General features: G+C 45.8%; 1 long non-coding RNA gene across 4 annotated transcripts; it reads right to left on the bottom strand.

The window, feature by feature from the left end:
• Positions 1 to 2,661: 2,661 nt before the first annotated feature.
• LOC134476032 (uncharacterized) lies at positions 2,662 to 13,179 on the bottom strand. 4 transcript variants are annotated; one of them, XR_010047454.1, is made up of 4 exons: positions 10,222 to 13,179; positions 9,633 to 9,841; positions 7,449 to 7,604; positions 2,662 to 3,126 (listed from the first exon to the last, which is right to left on the bottom strand). It is a non-coding gene; the product is annotated as an uncharacterized LOC134476032 (long non-coding RNA). The 4 variants fall into 4 exon arrangements; XR_010047453.1 differs by having other exon boundaries at positions 11,351 to 13,178; XR_010047452.1 differs by having other exon boundaries at positions 9,633 to 9,822; positions 11,351 to 13,177.
• Positions 13,180 to 20,814: the final 7,635 nt, after the last annotated feature.

The raw sequence follows: 20,814 nt of genomic DNA, 5'->3' as shown, positions 1-20,814 counted from the left end.
CCACCCTGCTACATGTTAAGTCTGCTGTTGGTATTAAGGTTTGGTTTGGTTTTCTTTGACAGGGTCTCTTGCACAGATTGGCTTCCAATTCCTGAGCTCAAGTGATCCTCCTGCCTCAGCCTCCTGAGCAGCTGGGACTACAGGTGTGCACCACTGTGCTCATGATGCTGCTGGGCCTTCCCCCAGAATGGAAAACCCACGCTGCTTAGGGAAAACCCTTTCATTTGCACCCTGCAGGCCCCTGGCACCACAGGCACAGCACCATTAGGAGGTTGGAGGGGTTGTCTGTGATGTCATGATGTCACCTTAGCTTCATAATGATCGTGCCCCTTCCTGATACTGATATTTGTCTTTCTTCTTAGAGATTTACCAGTATTAACATTTCTTTTTTGAGACAAGATCTCTAAAGTACTTCAAGCTGGCCTTGAACTCACTGCTAAACCCACGCTGGCCTTAAATTTGTGACAATCCTCCTAACTCAGCCTCCCAAGTGCTGGGATTATAGGTGGGTGCCACTATGCCCAGCTGCACTTTTCAAGAACTAGCTTATTTGACTGATTTTTTTCTCTACTGTTTTTGTTTTCAATTTACTTTGTATTTTTTGTGGCTTCCTTCTTCCCACTTGTTTTGGCTGTCTTTTAAAATTTCCTTAAATTGGAAGGTTAAATTACTAACTTATCTTCTTGTAATACACTGTGTGGGTCCAGTAAAGTCATAGGTGGGTCAGCAGATGAGATCCAGGCCCGCTTGTGTAGATGGAGCTAACATAGGAGCAAAGGGCATGAAGACCTGGGGTGAGGAGCAGAGGCATGGTCACTGGTGGCACACACGGCTCACATGGAAGGTGGTGCTTCCTGGATTGCAGCCCCCAGCCACAACCTAACTGGACAGTGGCCACCCCAGCAAGTTCCCATCAGCACCCAAGTCAGTTAATTCTGTGCAAACTGAGCTCACAGTCCAAGAAAAAAATCCTGAACCAAAGGGAGGAGGTTGGGAGAGTGTACTGGAGAGCTCCAGAGTCCTAATGTCCTGGAGGGAATTACGAAGGAAAGTCTAAATCTTGGTTTTTTTTTTTTCCTTTTGATACCTGGGAATCTAGCTCACAACCTCACCCTTGTCAGGCAGGCACTGTGCCACTGAGCTATATGTCAAGGCCTCAAATTTCGTTCTTTGTCCTGCTTGAATGAGCAGAGTGCCGGAAAGGCTCATTTCAAAGAAACCAAGCTCAGACAAATCAGCTGTTTTGTATTCCTAACCTCTTTCAGAGTTCACTCCAAAGGTAGGGAGGAGCTGTCACCAATTTAGCATACTCCTTCAAACCTTTTCACCTAGTGGAAAGGTCCTTATTGCTAATCGTTTTCTTTTTTGTCTTTGTGTTTTATCTCAGTCTGTAGGCTGCCCTGTCCCTGTGTAGGTTTAATAAGGAAACTGTCACAATCTGACAGCAAGCCTGCTGAGCAGAAGCAAGAGGCTGGTAGGAGCCGCCCTGCAGCTCCTAGCCCTGAGTTTCATGTTTGGAATAGGTAGCCTTGGTGTCTCAGGGACCTGGTTAGATGTTGCCTCAGCCCACCTTAAACCCAAGCCCTGCTCCCCTTCCACTCTGCACAGTGAAGGCCCGGTCTTCTGTGAATAGCAAATGAAATCCCAGCTGACTTTGTCCTTTGGGATACAGGGTTAAGGGGCCCTGTTCTCCGCTGTGCCAGTGCAGGGCCCCTCCAGGCCCCTGAGCTAGCAGCCTCACCTCAGTCCTCAGTCTCCAGTGAGGGGCAGTGATGGGCTGGGGGTGGGGCTGGGGCTAAGGTTGGTGGAGGGCGGCATGCACGGGAGATGTCTGCTGCACATCGCGAAGTCAGTCAGCATGGCTATCCTGTCCAAGAGACATAGGCTGACTCCAGAATCTGGGCCTAGCACACAAGACTAAACAGCCAAGGGAAAGGGAGCTGCATCCCTGTGGCTTCAGTGCAACCCAAAACCATGGACTAAAACACAAGGTTCTTTGCACGGGCTAGTCAGCTGGGCCTCTGCAACCTATGAACAAAGCTGTCGATCTCAGAGCACTGACCATTTTTCATTATTGAAGAGGCAGGGACCTGAACAGCTCTGAGTTGAGCATGTCACCAAGTTGCAAGGAAGGAGCTCAGCTGGGAAACACTTTGTAGGTCCTTCTGAGGGCATGTGATATTTAACAGTCACACACTCAGCCCTGGTGGGTGTGTTTCTGTGTACAGTTGGCTCTCCATAGTCATAAATTCTGTATCTGTATGTTCAACTACAAATAGAAAATATTTTTAAATTGCATCTGTACTAAACATACATGTTTTTCATTATTTACTAATCTTAAACAATACAACATAACTGTTTTCAAAGAGATTTACATTTACTGAGTATGAGAAGTAATCTTGGGGTGATATACAGTGTACATAGGTTATATGCAATTCTACTGCATTAAAAAGACTTGAGCATTTGTGGTTTTGGGTACACAAATGGGGTCTTGAGCCAGAAGAAGAAGGTAATACGATTTTCAGCGTGGTAAAAAGAGAGAATATAAAATAAAATGGCCTTGGGGCTAGGGATTTAGCTCAACGGCATAAGCGCCTGCCTTTCAAGTGTGTGGTCATGAGTTCGATCCCTGGTACCGATAAAAAAGAAAAAGACAAAAAATAAATAAATAAAGTGGCCTTTATTCTAAGAACGCGGAGAGAAACCCCATGACCACTGGGAGTCTGGCTTTCTTTACTGGACATGTGGTGCAGGGGGCATACATATAGTTTCTGACTGAGATGGTGCTTAAGGTGGCATTGCTGATGCGTGAATAGCTGATTGGGACTCTTTTCATGTCACAGGTAAGTTGGATAGGTGAGGGGAAAGTGACCTCAAGCTAAACATGCCTTGGTCCTGCCTCCCACTGCTATAATATCCTATCTAGGGCAGAATCCTTTCATTCCCATCTTTTTATTGTTAGGAAAAGGGCGAAGTCTCTCTCTCTCTTACTACTTCCTGCTGAAAGGGGGTATCGTATTGGGGATTAGGAAGGTTGATGGGATGACAGTTGATGCCCATGCAGAGGCTGGTGCCAGGTGTTTCAGCCAGGACAGCTTTATCATTGGTGAATGCCCACATGTTAGACTGGAAAAACAAAGAGACAAGATGCTATGAAGAGGCAGGCCACTATCATATTTTTTTTTTCTTTTTTTGTCTTTTTCCTTTTTATCGGTACCGGGGATTGAACTCACGACTGCCTGCTTGCAAGGCAGGCACTTATGCCGCTGAGCTAAATCCCCAGCCCGCCACTATCATATTTAAGGACCCAGATAAGATAGAAGGAAAGGTGCCTTTGATTTAGATATGTCATTTTATCAGGACCACGGTGAGGTAGAATCATTACCACAGTGAGGTAGAATGCTGAAAAAATAAGTATGGGGTTAGGAGGAGTGAAGTTATGAGAGGTGATTATTCCCCCATCTGAAAGGGTAGAAGTTAAGAGGGTAGGTAGGTAGGGCTTGTCTCTGATCCAGGAAATGAGCTAGAAAGAATAAGAGGGGTGGGGATGGCCATGGCTGTATCACTATTAGGACGATAGGAGCCTAGGCCTTCAGGGATCTCACGTTTGACTAAACAGCTGAGGATAGAGAGAAGTAAAGACAGTTGTCACATAGAACAACATGAAGACAATCTTTCGCATGGTGTGGGAGTCTTTAGGAAAGACTGTTAAGAGTCCTGCTGTAAAAAGGATAATTAATAGAATGTAAGAAATTAGAAACTAAATTGGATAACAAAGCATGACTTAGCCTGAGAGTTGTGGCTGTGAGGCCTCAGTGAGACAGAAACAAGTAGGTGGCAGAAGATGAGATGAGCACTCAGGATGGTTAGATTTAGGGGTAGGAGGACACAGAGTGATGTGAAAGCAGGATGGGAGTCCAGCAAATTTGACCGCTGTAGGGATTGCCAAGAAGACCCAAGTAGGGGCTGTTCCACCTTGGTTGTAATCCTGTGGATTTAGAACTTTTTTTTTTCTTTTTGGTACCAGGGATTGCAAGGCAGGTGCTTATGCCACTGAGCTAAATCCCCAGGTCCAATTTAGAACATCTGAGATAAATTAGATCTCTGGGGATATGGGAAGATCTGCTTTGGTCCCTTCAGAGGGTTGGGAAGACAGAGATCAGCATGGTGTTGTAACAGGTGTTGGAGGAAAGAGAGGACTGGGATATAGTCAGCAAGAGAAGGGAGACTTTGGGGAGTAGGAAGACTGTGAAGTAAGAATAGCCTGCCATACATAAGTTCATAAGTTCATAAGTTTAAAAATGTAGGAGCCCGGGGAAGTGCCCTGAGTTTGGCTAAGCTATGGGCAGAAGTTGAGGCCAAGGTTGGTATAGTTCTAAAATGAGCTTTGTAAGGTGTATTTTAATGAGGCCATTTGCCTTTTTTACTTTTCCTGAGGATTGTGGATGGTATGGACTGTGTAGGTACAAGGTGATGTGTAAGCTTGAGGATACCTATTGAGTGATCTGAGAAATAAAGGCTAGACCATTATCTGACTCAATACTCTGAGGTAGACCAAACCTTGGGATAATTTCTTGTAACAGGACTTTAGTAACTACATCAGGGGTCTCCCTGGTTGTGGGAAAGGCTTCTATCCATCCCAAAAAAGTACAAACAAAGGTGAGAAGATATTTGATAGTATTGTGGTGGGGCATATGTGTAAAATCTATCTGCCAGTTCTGACTAGGGATGTGTCCTCAAAATTGATGAGTAGGAAAGGAAGGGGGTGCTATATGTCCCTGAGGAATGGTCCTAGCACAGAGATGACAGGGTGAGTAACCTGAAGGATGATGCCTTTAAAGAAGATGTGTGACTACTGGGGCTAAGAGTTTGGATAGGCCTGTGATCCTATCTATGTAACAGTTATGTAACAGTTATGTAAGTCAGTGATGATGTCTAAGGCCTGCTGATCTGGGAGAACAAATTTTGATACCTAGAAAATCCATTCCTGAGTGCTTTGTGTGTAACCTGGTTTATAAAGTAACTGTAGCTGCTCTGGTTTATAATTAGGTTGAGGTAGACTGTTTGGGACTAAAGGAGAAGATGAGAAGGATAGGGCCTTTGTGCAGCTAACTTGGCTTGTGAATGTGCAAAAGCATTGCCTTGAGCAATGGAATCTGCACAATTTTGGTGTCCCCTACAATGAATAACTGCTCCCTGCTTTGGAAGTAGTGTTGCCTCTAGGAGTTTAAGGATAAGAGACACATTAATGATGGGGGTTCCCGGAGAGCTAATAAAACCCCATGCTTGCCAGGTAGAGGCATGAGAGTGTAAAATGCTAAATGTATACTTTGAATCAGTGTATATACTTATGACTTTGTCTTCTGCTAGTGTAAGAGCTCTTGTAAGGACAATAAGTTCTGCACTCTGGGAAGAGGTCCCAGATAGCAGTGGATTTGCCTCTATAAACTTTTGACTGGTTAACTATTGCATATCCTGCCTTTTTTGGCTATCTATGTTTGTTGAACTGCCATCTATGAACCATGTGTCAAAGGCTGAGAGAGGTATGCTACTAATGTGAAAGAAAGGGGTGGGAGTCATCTGTAAGACCTCAAAACAGTCATGGTGAGGATGGCTCTCTGAGGTGGGAAGTAAAGTTACCACATTAAGAGGACCATGAGTTGCAATAGAGATACAAGGGTCCAGAGAGAGAACTAGATGTACCTATTGAAGGCAAGAAGGGGTCATCAGAGCAAGGATTGCCTCGTGTGAGATAAGATCATTTAGATGATGAGATGAGTATACTATAATAGACTGCCCTAATGTAAACCTCTTAGCTTCCTGTGTCAGTAAGGCTGCAGCCACAAGGGCTCGGAGACAAGAAGCCCATCCTTTTACTGTGTTGTCTGTTTTGACAAGTAGGCTATTGCTTGAAAAGAAGGTCCCTTCTTGTGGCCCTGAGAGTAGTATATAGAGTGAAAGGTTGGGTGGGGTCAGGAAGGGTCAGGGCTGGAGCTCTTAGGAAAGCCTCTTTTAATTTATGAAAGGAGGCATGTATGGGCATAGTGGGGTCTAGGGGCTCTGATAAGGGACACTTAGAAGCCTTGTAGAGGGGTTGTGCTAGAGCTGCAAAGTTAGGAATCCAGAAATGAAAGAAATTAGCTAAACCTAGGAAAGATGTAACCTGTTGTTTAGTTGTGGGCACCTGAAGATCTCAAAGAATAGCCTTACGATCTGATGGAACGAGTGATGGAGTTGAGAAAGAGACCTAGATATTTAACTTTTGGGAAAGCTATTTGGGCTTTAACAGGAGAGACCCTGTATCCACAACTGGCAAGAAAATTAAGGAGATTAGCTGAATGCTGTATGGATAACGTATGGGATGGAGAATATAAGAGAAGGTCATCTATGTATTGAAGGGGAGTGCTAGATTTGAGATCAAGTTCTGCAAGGTCAGCAGCAAGAGCTTGGCTAAAGAAGTGGGGACTATCCCTAAACCCTTGGGGGGAGCACTGTCCAAGTAAGTTGTTGAGACCTGAGACTGTCTGGATCACTCCATGTAAACACAAAGAGATCCTGACAATCCAGGTGTAGGGGGATGGTAAACAAGGCATCTTTTTTTTTTTTTTTTTTTGTCTTTTTCCTTTTTACCGTTTCCAGGGATCGAACTCATGACTGCCTGTTTGCAAGGCAGGCGTTTATGCCGCTGAGCTAAACCCCCAGCCCCAACAAGGCATCTTTAAGATCTAGAACTGTAAAGTGAGTGGTAGAGGAAGGGATATGAGAGAGCATGGTACAAGAGTTTGGCACCACTGGATGGATTGAGGTAACAGCATTATTGGTTACCGGTTCTGCACTAAGCAATAGGACCCATCAGGCTTGAGTACCAAGAGAATGGGAGTATTATAGGGTGAATGGGTAGGTTTAAGAAAACCATTGTCTAAAAGGCACTTAATTATAGGTTTAAGTCCCAGTAAATGCTTGGGAGCTATGAGATATTTGGGAAGGAAAAATTGAAGGACCCCTAAGACAAATTAAAATAGGCATGGCATGAGTAGCACAGGTGGGATTCGAAGTATCCCAAACTATGGGATTGACCAGAGAAAAAGGAAGGGGAGGAGATGACTTTGTGGTGCACTGTGAGGATGTTTGGAGGACTAGAGCTGTGGGGAGGGAGAAGGTAAAGGAGAAGTTAAGCTTTTGAAGGAGATATCTACCTAAAAGGGGTGTGGACCATGTTGGAATTACTAGGAAGCTATGGGTAAAGAAGAGAGTCTGGAATCTGCATGGAACAGGCCCTGTCTGTAAAGGCTGCGGAGGCTAGCCATCAAACCCACCACAGAGATTGAGGACTTAATACAAGGCCTGAAAACTCAGGGAGTACACTATAAGTCACCCCCCGTGTCTACAAGTACAGATAGTGTCTTATCTGAGACCCCCAGTGAGACTCGGGGCTCCAAGAAGGATACCTTATTGGGGACAAGTCAGTCAGTGATGAATTCCAAGACTGGTGCTTTCTCTTGCCCAATGTCCTTCTTTGCTGCACTTGAAGCATGGTCTGGGAGGGGCTCAGGCAGCTCCACCTTGTTTTGGCTTTACTGTCTTGGGAGCCCCAAGTGCCACTGCTAAGAAACCAGATTAATATTTAGCAAATTTCTTTTTTTGTGCCTTTTTTTCCTCTTTTTGAGTTTTTTCTCTGTTGTTGAAGACACAGAAAGCTAAATTAAGAAGGTCTTCTTGTGGGATTTGAGGGCCATGTTCAGCCTTTTGTAACTTTGCATGAATATCAGGAGCAGACTGAGAAATAAAATAAGAGTTAACAACAATCATCCCTTCATGAGAGTCTGGGTTTACATTAGTAAACTTAATTTAGGTGTTCTTAAGCCGATTTTGGAACAGAGCTGGATTTTCATTAGCCTCCTGGACCTGTTTTAAAGTTTGTTAGAGTTAATATATTTGTGAGCAATTTTATTAAGGCCTACAATTAGACATTCAATCATCTTACGTATTTTATGAGAACCTTCTCCATTTTGGTAATTCCAGTTAGGATCTTGTTCTGGCACCACAGTAGGCCCAGGGTCATTTTCAGCAGTATTTGCCTTATATCTGTAATCGGCTTCTGCTCAAGCTGCTTGCACACAGCTGAGCTCACTCTTGTGAGCTGAGGGTGGAGTTCAGAATCACATAAATATCCTTAAAATGTAAATCATACCAATTAGTTATAAACTGAAATTCTCTGATATAATTTTATAGGTAAACAGAAAAGCAACCTAATTTATGGCTAATCTGAGATAAGTCAGAAAGGGAGAAAGGCACATGTACATTAACAAGTCCGTGGGGGCCAGCCTGTTCTCCAAGTGGGAGCAGAGATTGAGGCAGAGAAGACTGTGGAGTAGATGGCCATTGAGCAGCCAACTGTCTGGAGGCGTGTGTGGGCAATTACCCAATGATTGGTTACAAAGCAGCTGCTCACCACCATGTGTAAAGGAAACACAGGTTGCTGGCACGTCACCATGTGCTCTACAGCAATCCAGCTGCTGCCGGCAGCACAGTGAGTCATCATGTGACCCACAGCAGGGTGCTCGTTGCTGATCACACGAGCCACAAGGGGATGGCCACTGACGGTGAGACCCGTCCCAAGATGGCATCACCCTGCCATGTGGTGGAGGGCTGTAAAATGGCAGCTGTCCTCCACGCAAGCTGCAGCAACCATGTGGCCCTCCAGAAGGTTGGAACGCCCAAGACTGAGTATGGTGAGCTGGTAGAGAAAATGGCAATGCAGGGGAAGGAGACAAAGAACTCTCAGACAGGACAGATGGCTTGGATCAAGAGGATTGAGAAGATGGAGACGGAAAGAAATGCTAGGGGAGAATTAAAGACCCTAGGGGAAAGATTAGAAACCCTAGGGGAGGGAGGAGGCAAGGACAGTGCAGCAGGTACAGAAACCTTTGGCTGAGAAGGCTGCGGGGTTTGATCTCGGAGATAGGGAGGAGGGGGGGTTAGAGATGGGGCGTACAGTATCATCCAAGGGGTTTTGAGGGCAGGAAGGGAAAGTTTGTGGTGCAACAGAGCTAGCTAAAAATATTTGAGCAGGTGTACATAATGTTTAATGAGAGACGAGCACATTCTTAGGGTAAGGAAAACCTGTACATATGAAATTTCTGCTAACTTGTCACCAGTGTAACAAAAACCATAATAAATTTTTGAGAATACAGGGGTCAAACATCTCTTTAGGCCCTAGGCTGCTGTTAAGTTTGTAGATTGGCCAAGCCTCCTGGCAGTAAAAGATTGTTTAATTCTTATGGTTTTCTTTAGGCCAAGAGTACCAAGGTTACGAATCAGGCACCCCAGAGGTGTGTTTTTTTGGGGGAGAGGAAAAAATATTTCCCATGACCAAATTAAAAGTGAGCCAAAAGGGACCATGGCTAACATCACCTATTTTGGAAGCGTGGCTAAAGGAACAGCTCCAACTCATGCCTCTTGGCCTTCACCAAAAGGGCACAGGTGAGGTCCCAGAGGACCACAGTAATGGTTCTGCCTCGGACTGTCCAAGGAACATGAGAACTGCTACCCCAGTCCAGGGACGGAATGGGTAATCCGGCGTGAGCCTGGCCCACGGTCACAGAGAAACCCTCAGATAGAGGTTGGCTCACCTGAGGTAAATTAATTAGGCCGGTGTTGTTTGCAGGCTGGTGTCCACAAGTTGAGCAGCTCCCACGTGTTGATAAATGAGGAATTAATCCAAGATGTGGTCCAGTCAGTGAATTGGCAGGGAGACTCAAACTGGGAGGACCCCAGGAGTCATGCTGCCTTCCTGGTCAGGGAACCAAATGATAGGATTTTCTGCACCGAAAAAGAGAGACTATAAAGTAAAAATGGCCTTTAGTCTAAGAACATGGAGAGAAACCCCATGACCCCTAGGGGTCTGGCTTTCCTTGCTGGACAAATAGTGTAGGGGGCATACATATAGTTTCCAACTGGGGTGGTGCTTAAAGGTGGCATTGCTGATGCACTTAGTTGATTGGGACTCTTTTTGCACCACACGTAAGTTGCAAAGGGGCGGGGAAAGGGACCTCAAGGTAAATGTCCCTTGGTCTTGCCTCCCACTGCTGTAATATCCTATCTAGGGCAAAATTCTTTCAGAAGGACCTGCCATATGTGAGACAGCTAGCCTAGCTCAGTCTCATGGGGATTAAAAAAAAAAGCCAACGTCTGCAAGGCTACAGAGTGAGGATAACGCACCACACCAAGATGGGAGGACTGAAGCTATTCAGCCTTCAAAGACTACACAGAGATTCCAAGAAATAAGAGCAGAGAAAAACAAGACCATTAAAATTAAACCCATGGAGGCTGGGGAGTGAGCTGCCCTGCTCCAAAACCCAATTAGTAACTTCCCACATGAAAGGGGCAGACTCCAGGTGGCAAGGATAGCAGTGTGCTTGGAGGAGGCTCTAAAGTAAACTGTAGTTACCTTAATTAGCAGTTAAAAAATAATCATACCCAGGTGAAGATTACAGCAATGAAACTCTCGCTTGAAGGACTATGACAGAGAGCTTCAGCACAACTGGAGCTGTCTGCATGTGTGATGGAATCAAGACCCTCCTACCCCACAGGTGCCATAAAATCTGTACACCTTTGCCCTTGGTTTGGATCAGTCTCGGAGTCCTGCTCCCCCCAGCTTTCTCCCTTGTGCTAAAGGGAAAGCACCTTGTTTCTGTGCCAAGGGGCATCCGTCTGAGCCTGTGGGAACGTTCACACAAGGTCATTGGTCACAGCATTCTTTGTGATAGGAAAACTGAGTGCCCTAAATGTCCCCAGTAAGTGACTCTTCGGTAATTATGTCGCCATGGGAGGCTTAAAAACAAGGGGTAAAACTTTATGTGATATGCATATGGGACAATCAGATCCTCTGATTGTTAGAAATGTAAAGCTCATTCTTTGAAGGATATTTACACTTATCACAGGCACCACGGACATTCCAAGAATTGCACAAGGGGCTGTGGACTGTTTCTAACGTCATTTTACAATTGAGAGTTGAAAAAAAGTGACACCCCAATGTGTAACTATATGCGTGGACTTTCTGGAAGCACTGGCCAAAAACCGAAACGGCTGCCGCTAGAGCCTGGCTTCCAGGATTTTAATGTGGGGCTAAGGCACTGGTTGTTGACTATCTTAACTTTGCATTTTTAATGGCATGCATGTCTTCTGTTTTAAGTTAAAATCTCTAATTCGAATAATTAAAAATGTATTTCAAGAACCAGAAACAAAGGACATTCGGGTCGCAGGAATCGGCTACAGAACAGCCACTGAGGAAAGCAGACGTCTCCAGGTGGACGTTTCATGGAAACCCTGAGGGCTCACGAAAACATACTCATCTTAAAAATGTAAACATCATCAGCCAAGCCTGTGAGAGACGGTTATCTTCAAAGCCGCGATACTTTCACCAAATCTAAGGCAGATAAAGGCGCGCGAACTCGACCTGACCCTCCGCCACAGCCTACTCCCGGGTCGCGGAGGAGCCTTGAGCCTGAGGCAGTGCTGGGAAGCCGCCTGCCCGTGCTCGCTCCGCTCCGCTGTCCCAGTCTGCTCCCGCTGCCGCGCGTGGGGCTGCCCAGATGCCCAGGACGCCAGAGCACCGACAGCCCCACCAGAGACAGTTAGCCCAAACCCCGCACCCGGCCGCGAACACCGCCCGAGGACGCGACGTCATCACGCCACGACCGCCCAGGACCAATCAGAAGACTCAGGTTGTCTGCTGGGAAAGAGCCAGCGCTACTCGGTGCCAGAACCCCAGCTCCCCTGGGTCTCCGAAGACAAGGGGGCGGAGCCGGAGTAGGCGTGTCTAGCCTGCGGGCAGCCAGTAGCGTGAGGGCGGAGGAGCAAGAGGGCGGGGCCAAGGGTTGTGGTGGGCTGCGTCGTGCGGTTCCTCGAGAATCTGCTAGATTTAGTTTCCCGTCTGTTTCTGTAGTCTTATTTTAAAACCATAAACTATGTAAAATAGTAGGTTGTCTTCACTTAAAACGAGGTGAGCATTTCCCTGCCGTCACTTTTAACATCTTACTTGCGCTTATCTTACGCTGCGTGTATTCGCGTGCCAGCTGTTTGTTTTTTCGGTTTCCACTGAGACTGCTCTTCGGTCCCTACGTGTGGCAGGGGCTCTTCCTGGGCGCTGTGTTCCCTGGCTGTGCTCGGCGACCTCGGTACCTGCTGAAGCCCGTCTGCTTGCGCAGCAGAAGTTCTGAGGTGCTTGGGGCCTCGAGCCCGGTCCAGTCCCAATTCGTGGCCCAGGCAGACCACGCCGTTCCTCAGATACTCTGCTGCACCACGCTGCTTCCTTACAGGGACTTCCTGCGGATGTCTGCGGCCTTTGAGGCTTACACACCCTTGAGGCCTGGGTACTTCTGTTCGGTTGCCATTAGCCCAGTGCACTTCTGCTCAGTTCAGATGGAAATCGTGGGTTTGTAAAGTGCAGCTCTGCCAGCAGTGCTGATGCCACCAGATGACACAGGATAATGCTAGATGCCAACAGGTGACACAGCCAGCTGCTGCTCACTGCCACTGCTGGCCTCAACCTTCTGCTGTTATCTTGTGCTGAACTAGGGCAATGATGGCCAACCTTTCCGAAATGAGCGCCCAAACTCAACCCAAACCCACATATTTATCGCATAGTGCCCATTCTGCGATTAAACCTGAATGCTGAGGTGTTCGTTTAGGAAAAAACAGCTCCTACATTAACATCTTTTGTCTTAAAAGAAAAATCACACATGTGCCAGCCATTGCTGCAGCTGCTGGTTTTTATCAGCTGCTGGTCTCCTGCTCCTCTCCATTAACAACTCTGAGTGCTGATGGCCTTTTCTTTAAAAACAACTGCTCTGTCCACACTTCAAGATAAGAACCCCAAGTAGACTTACAGGACCTCCGGAGCCCACACACCTGGAAATAATTCAAGAGCAGGTTTCCGGGAGGATGAAAGCAAGTCTTTATCCCAGCTGTGCCTGTGCCCCTGCACAGGAGGGAGGGCGTTCTCCCCCTCCTGCATTGACCGGAGAAGCGGCTGGGTACAGGGCTGTCTGCGAAGGGCAGGGCTGAAACCAGGGACTTCTGGAAGTCTCGCTGTGCGACTTGATTACTAACAATAGACTAGAGCCTTCCCTCACTGATCTCAGCCATGCAGGGCACCCTGCTTTCTGTGTACAGGCAGCCTCAGTGGCTGATATGGCAGGGTAAGAAGCATGCGTGTTAGAGAGGAGAAAAGCAGCATGACAGCCAGGACAGCACTCCACACAGAAACAAAAGCCAGGCTCTTAGGGACCAAGCAGAGGGGAGGCTGGGGCAATACTATTGCATGGAATAGGGTCTCTTTGGAGATGAGGGAAGGTTCTGGAAATGGCTGAGGGCCATGGCTGCACATTGTAAGTGCACTCAAAGCTACTGAATTATCTACATGGTTAAACTAAGAAATTTTTACACTTACTTGTTGGGATTCTGTAAGCGAAGGGAAAATAAAGAGTTGCACACACTAAGGGTCAGCAAATGGCTGCCACTGGCCAGCCTAAACAAAAAGCTTTTATTGAGATAAAGGACAAAGAAACTCAAATTGCACATGTTCAGATTATAAAACTTGTTTATTTCTTGACCTATCTTAAGATAAGTTAGCAGGGATATAATTGAAGGTATACTCTTCACATGAGAAAAACCATACAGCAGAGAGAAGAATATGTCTATGTCCATACAATACTGGCTCATAACTAGAACAATTCCAAGTACTGTTAGGAAGGCAAAGACATTTAGTAGTACAATTTTCAATGTTTCATGTTTTTACCTTGGAATGGGGGCGATGTTCCAACACCTGCATTTTTCCCATAACATTGTCCACCTGGATGTGTCCAGGACAAAATAGAGTCATTGTGGCCTCTCTACATCTCCCCATTCTTTTTTCAGTTTAGGTTTTCTTACCATATTAGAAGCCAACATTTTAGGTATGAACATTTTGCATAAGGGTGGCATGTATTGAACATGACATCCCATACCAATTAAGCAAATAAGGACAGTAACACAATAAAGAAACATTTGTTTTAGCCAATTGATATCTGTTAGCCATCCTGTAAGGAAATCCCATAACCCATACTGAACCCTTGAGACACATGTATCTGTTTGGTAAGTTCTTGTAAATCATGAAGTTTCCCATTCATGGATTTACTTTCATCAGACAAATTAAAACAGTATATTTGAGCAATTTCATTACATCCATGATGATGCAATAGCAGATAATCAATTGCACTGTGATTATCTAAAATCGCTTGTCAATGCTCACTTTGTTCTTTGTTTAATAATGCCAAAGCTGTAGAAGTATAATTAACTTGTTTTGCCATGAGACAAGCTAGTGTATTAGCATTGCGATTGGCCCTGGAACACCAACCAGAGAAATACCTAAAGCATTAATTTCTGTTTTAGTTAACAGACTAATAGAAAAGTCCCCACATAGATCAGTGAGACTAGTTGTAGACCATTGGGTGCAAGACAGTGTAAATTCAGGAGAAGGCAACAATATAGTAAGGCAACTAAGTCAGCATTTTGTGTTACAAGTTTGCAGGGATTTAATTGAAGGTATACTCTTCACATGAGAAAAACCATCCAGCAGGGAGAGGAACATGTCCATGTTCATATAATATTGGCTCATAACTAGAACAATTCCAAGTACTGTTAGGAAGGCAAAGACATTGAGTACTACAATTTTCAATACAAGCACATGAGGCATTTCAAGTTGCTACATATGGAGTGGAACATTTTTTTTTTTTTTTTTGTCTCTTTCATTTTTATCGGTACCAGGGATTGAACTCACGACTGCCTGCTTGCAAGGCAGGCGCTTATGCCGCTGAGCTAAATCCCAAGCCCCTGGAGTGGAACATTTTAACAGCATTATCAGGTTTTTTAAGGATGGGAGTGCCCCAGTTTGGAAAGTCAGCATATGTTACAATTTTGTTTGGAATAATGGAGAAAATGGTATAATTACTTAGAGAGGCAGGGTCCTTGCATACTGGAATCAGACAGGACCCGAGAATGTATTTTATTTCTTTCTTTTGAGCAAGACAGAAATGAGAGACATTAGCTATTTTTACCAATTGAATCCAAGTATTGTATTCCAATCTTTCCTGGAAGTTGTGGAACGCTAAAGTCCCCATGGTGGGTTACAAAACATAGCAAAACATAGAATACAAACAGGCATTAAAGAATTCATTGTCAATTTGGTAAATACTGCCGCAAGAAGCCTTTCAGCAGTGAGTTCCTCTTCAGATGTATGGAACGAGTCTTGTATATCATCCCAGGTCACACTGGCTGAGGAGTCATTATCCTGGGTCATTTCCGAGGTGGCTGGGCTTGATTCAGGGAGAGGCAAAACTGAGGACTTGGGTTATGCAGCCTGTGGTGCCAACTCATTCCGTGCAGGGTGAACCCAATGAGCAGGAATCCACACCGGGCTTGTTGGGGATAACACAGAAGTATCCCCACCTCCCCAGGTCAGCAGGGGCACTGGTTCTTGCCAACCTGGCTCTGGGGGCATTTTGAAAGAAATGGAACCTGCATAGTCAGCAAGAGCAACTTGAAGAGAAATAGTTAAGGACAGCAGAAAGGAGAAGTCAGTTGTTTCAGGAATTTTTTTCCAAGCTTTCAAAGCAATTTGAGATATTTGAGGATAAGCTTGTGGGTGGCAAACAAACTTGATGCAGATATCTGAACAAGCTCTTTTACCACATAATTCAGCAATGCCCACAGGAATGTTGCGATCTAAATTATCTATAGCTTGTGTGTCTGCAGCATCGCTATATTCTTGAAGCCATACCTGATATTGGCTTGGAGTGACAATAGTACACACTAAGGCATTCCAAACAAAAGGGGTCATTTCATAACCTTGACCAATGCTCTCAATAATTCCAATTACAGAGGTTCTTTTAAAGTCCATATTGTTTTACAGCATTTTTTAATTCTTTAAAAACAGAATTTGTAAGTTTTCAAAGCAGGGCTCCTGTCCTTGTTGACGTAAAACAGGACAAGGGATGAGTTCCCCATGTCATTTAGTGAAAAGGTTTTGGCCCAGGCTGGACACTGTAGCCAGTGAAGCCTTAGAGATGGAACCAAGGAGCTCTTATCTCCCCCACCCCTAGGAATTTATCTATGGCGCCAAACAAAGACCAATGGGCTACCTGTGCATCCCTGATGCCCCCTTAGTTTCCACCCCAAAGCTAGGCTACTTATATGCCTGCACTCCATGTGTTCCATGGAGAGATCACTGAAGGGGAAATGGGAATGCTGTGCCCTAGGGGATCAAGGGTGTCTCTCCCACATTCTCAAAATAAAGGTCATTTATATTTTATATTTCTTATCTTTCCAGCCCCACCAGTCCCCCACAGTTCTATCATTTAGCTTCCTGGGTTAGCTTTTGCATGGGAGTTAGAACTGGTGGGGAGTTGCCCAAAGATTTTGTGGGGCTTGTGTCTTTTGGTTGTGGTGGTGGTGGAAAGTCAGAAGCACAAGAGTGGGGTGTAAAAGCAGCAGAAGCTGCACACCCAGGAAGACCTGGAAGACAGCCATGACATGTTCCATCTGCCAAATGTTGCAATAGCATCCTGGCAGAGATTCCAGGTGTGCAAGACAGAGATAGGAGCTCGAGGCTCTGCATGTAGCAGTTTGCCTATCTTTTCCCAAACCTCCATAATCAGTGTTCCTATCTCAGGATTCCATGGACAATAATCATGAATTTCTCGCAAAAGTCATACTAAATTAGACTCAGGGAGCACATGGCCATCTTCTTAAGGAGAAAAAATTCTGCCTTATGTTTCTGCTGCACTTCAGACAGGGAATTTCCCATGACTTACACAGGGATTTTCAGAAGAAAATGAAGTCAATGCATTGGGATTCATGTCCCACCCCAGAAACACAGCAAAGGCAAGTCACCCTCCATGGCAAACATCTCTGCTGTCAAGTCACTGTTTGGGTGCCAGATATTGGGGTTCTATAAGCAAAGGAAAAATAAGGGGTCATAACACTAAGGGTCAGCAAAACGTCTGCCTCCTGGCCAGCCTAAGCCAGTAGTTTTTATTGAAATAAAGAACAAAGAGACTCAAATTGTGCATGATCAAATTATATAACTTGTTTACTTCTTGACCTTACAGGACCTCACGTTTTTTACCTTGGGATGGGGGCGATGTTTCAAGGCCTGCACTTTTCCCATAACATTGTTGGACCAGATGTGTGTGGGACAAAATAGAGTCACTGTGGCCTCTCTACACTTACTATAAAAAAAAAAAAAAAGATTCGCCCCAGAACCTGATGATTTAGGAAGATCAAGGACAGCTTTCCAACACTTTCTAAAAGGCAGACAACCTTTCCCCAGTGCCCTTGTGTTTCATGCTTCAAGCCCTACCACCAGTTTGCTCAATGTCTCTAGCAACCTCAAGTCACATAGCTGTGGCCTGGAGGGTGTAGGGGTCCCGTGAGGCTGTGTGAGACTGGCAAGCCAAGGCAAGAGCCAGTGGCAGACAAGTTCTGTTTGACAGCAGAGAGACATGCTTGCAAACGTAGGATCTAAGAGATAGGCATGGAATCTCAGCTTTGTGCCCTCAGTGGGGCTATAGAGGATGGGTGTGGGTCCTCATGGCCAGCAGAACAGCTTCATGTATCCAGATGGGACAGATGTTGGGGAGCAAGTGCGGCTCACTGGAAGGACTGCAGGTAGTGTTTTCTAACTCAGGGGCACTGGATCACAGCCCACAGGCACCTCCCACTTTGAGATGAGGTGAGCCATGTGACTGCACCTCTTCCTTTGTAGATGGGCTTCCCAGGCTTGGCTACTTCTGAACTGTGTGCAGAGCTGGACCGGTCATGCTGTGTGCTGACTCTACTGCACACTGACAAGGTCACACACAGAGCTGCCAGCGTGACCTTAGGCTGCATCTACAATGCAGGACTACAGCCATAGCTTAGGGCCACAGTGCTTCAAAACTTGTGCGGGCTGAGGCTGGATGAGACATCTGGACATGAGCATGCTGTCCCAGGGCCTATCGTTTGTCTGGTGTTCAAGCTGCAAGCTACAGCTTGGTGTCAGTTGCAGCTTAAGCTGCAGTGATGTGTCTGGCCAGTTACGGTACTGGCCGCGCCTCCTGGAACCCCTGAGGAGGAGCACCAAGGTACCACTGTCCTTGAGTTACTCCTCACAGAGGCTGAGACAGTGCTGCTCTTGCCCCAAAGTCACCACAGGCTGTCCTGGGTTGCACATACCAGGTGCATCAACTTGTTTCCTTAACGTTAGGAACTGAGACTGCCTGAGAGGTGTTTTATTCCTTTTTGCTCTGTGTGTCTGTGCAGAATTTGGCCAATGTGTGCCAAGAATGCACATTGGTCATCTTGTGGTTGTCTCCAGCCTGGCTGTTTTCAGGATGCCACAACAGTGCCTGTATCTCAGATCATCCAATTGGGGGGAGGCGCAGAGCTATCAATCCATAGATCAGCAGTCCATGAAGGAGACTGGCAGGAGACACCTCAGACATTGTCCCGAGAGGAGGAGACAGTTCTGGCAGGAGGTATCACCACTAGCTGGGGTCTTCACTCTAGTAATAATGGAATTAAAACTGATACACCAACTCATTTTTTAAAAAGCTTTCCCTAGAAAGTTAGAAGACAGAGGACTCCAGTTCTGATGGCTGGAGGGGCCCACTGGATACAGGGGTCATCCAGCCCACCCCAAAGGTGGAGAGAAGCCAGCATTTCAGGGCAGCTGGTGGGCTGGGGTCCTGGTCATGACCTTGGACTTGACATCATAGTTCTGGAATCTGAGCTGGAGATGGTTTTCTTCTCAGGCCATCCCAGGTTCAGGACGGTGGCGAACACTTCTCAGATACAGTTGCTTGTCCCTGGCAATCGTCCATTCTGGTGTCTTCAGTCTGGTGGTAGTGGGGATTATGTAAACTCAGAGGTAACCAAGCTTGTTTTGTCGATTTGTAGATACATACCCCCTCCACAATTAATTCTTCAATATGCAGAGCTGAGAAGAGGTTGTTTTGTTTTTAGTTCCTTATCAGCCACATATAGGCCCAGGTAAAAAGATAAGCTTCATGGTGTTTAAATTCCTGACTCTCCCAGGAGAAAACCCAAGTCCTGCTTTGAGTGGGCAGTAGGTGGGGGCCCAGGATCTGTCTTTCACCACCCCCACAGCCATCCCTGGCTGTGTCACTGTTGTACAGTGCTGTGTGTGCCTACTCCAAGGGGCTCCTGTTTACTCTATACGTGGAATCTTGTTTACTTTTTAGACCCTGAGGTCTTCCTAATCTTCAATAACAGTATGAGCTTGATATAGGCCTGGACCTTGTCTGCACACTTAGAGAACACCACCTTCTCTCAAGCTAAGTTTGAAACTGAAGGGGGAAAATAGAAACTTTAAATAAATAAAAGCCTGCCAGGAGAGGCTGGGGATTTAGCTCAGCGGCATAAGCGCCTGCCTTGCAAGCAGGCAGTCATGAGTTCAATCCCTGGTACCGATAAAAAAACAAAAAGACAAAAAAAAAAAAAAAAAAAAGCCTGTCAGAATGCCCATCAAGACCAAGTGGACATGTCTGGCAGGCCAAAGAAGAGAACACTTCTGCCTTTGTGTAATCCCTGTCTTTGCTGCTCTTGTGTAACTTAAAATGTAACAGGACATGCCTTCCTTTGTATAACCCATGCTTTCCTCCTTTGTATAACTAATAGCTTTATAATGTAACCTGAACTGTTTAGATTCCCTTATGTGCCGAATCTGTCTCTGAAATCTCTGCTCACTTTCCCTTTTAAAGGTCTTTAGAAAGATCCTGGTCAGAAGCCCATTGGTGTAATGTTTTCCATAACAAAACCACAAGTGTGTGACCATCTTAGCTATAGCTAACAGTTAAGGAAGCAAACAAAAATTGCATCATGTTTATTTTCAGATACCCTCAGAGACCAGACTATTATAAGGGTTAAATTGCTAAGCACAAGAGACCTCTGGCCATGTCAGAAACCTAAACGCTCATATTCTTGATCTCTGAAGACAAGATAGCCAGGGATTTAGCTCAGCAGCATAAGCGCCTGCTTGGCAAGTGCAAGGTCCTGAGCTTGATTCCTAGTATCCCTCCCACCAAAAAAAGAAGACAAGATAAAGTTGCAGCTGTGGGCTCCTGAGGGTACTCCACATTCCAGAACAACAAAACTGCCACCCTTAGAGATCAAACAGCTTGCTTAATTGGCAAGATTTACTGCCCTCTTTGCTGACCCCGCCCATTTCCCCAGGCTTTTGCCTCCAAAGTGCCTTCCTCTTCCTGTACCCCTCAATTTTGGGGAAACCCAAGAAATACTATGGATGATCCAGAAAGCTTGTCTTAGCACGCGAGTGAGTGCGACTTCCTTGGATTGGGCAACCATATTACATTGCTTCTTTTACTTAAGCCTTCATTTTAATTCATTTTAGCAGACTGGGGGTGAGGCCAAGCTCCTAATGTAGATAGCCTCCAGCTGCCTGCTAAAGGCAGGCACTCACCTGCTAAAGACCAACTTACAGTCTAACATGATGACTGCATCACCAGAAATTCAGGGCGGGAAGGAAGGGCCTGCAGGAGCCGCATACTGGGTTGCCTACACACACTGTGTCCCCCAGGAGGGGTCTGGCCACTGCCTCAGCTCAGGGTATTATAGACAATTAAACTAGGTGGAAGTATTATAGGCAGTCAGACCAGGCTAGGCTCTGAAAAGAGTCTGTGCAGAAGATGCAAACACACTGAAACTTTGTCTTGAGACCAAGCCAAAGATGGAATGACCAGGCCTACATGCCTC

The sequence above is a fragment of the Cavia porcellus genome, unplaced genomic scaffold (assembly GCF_034190915.1).
Source record: "Cavia porcellus strain 051 isolate PalLab524CR breed Dunkin Hartley unplaced genomic scaffold, mCavPor4.1 scaffold_5, whole genome shotgun sequence".
NCBI lineage: Eukaryota > Metazoa > Chordata > Mammalia > Rodentia > Caviidae > Cavia > Cavia porcellus.
This window is presented reverse-complemented; position numbering and strand designations above follow the sequence as displayed.